Consider the following 305-nt stretch of genomic DNA (forward strand, 5'->3'; position numbering starts at 1 on the left):
CTCACACACCGACAACCCGAACAGAACAAACAAACAAACACAGAATTCCCTTACCATGCATCTTGTCGACAACAGCCCCTCAGGTGTTCAAGAAAGTTCGCAACGAAAAAGAACAAAAAAGTTCACCCTACAAGAATCGCCGTGAACAGTTAGAACACTAACTCAAGGTTGAACAATAACAGTATTTTCGTTCGTTTTGTTATTTCTGCAGAAAAAAATGATCTTTAAATTTGTTCACTTTGTACCTTTCGTTTCCTTTTTTATGAACAAATATGAAGAGGAAGGATTAACAAGAACGTTGTTTG

This window comes from Penaeus monodon, chromosome 24 (assembly GCF_015228065.2).
Source record: "Penaeus monodon isolate SGIC_2016 chromosome 24, NSTDA_Pmon_1, whole genome shotgun sequence".
Lineage (NCBI taxonomy): Eukaryota > Metazoa > Arthropoda > Malacostraca > Decapoda > Penaeidae > Penaeus > Penaeus monodon.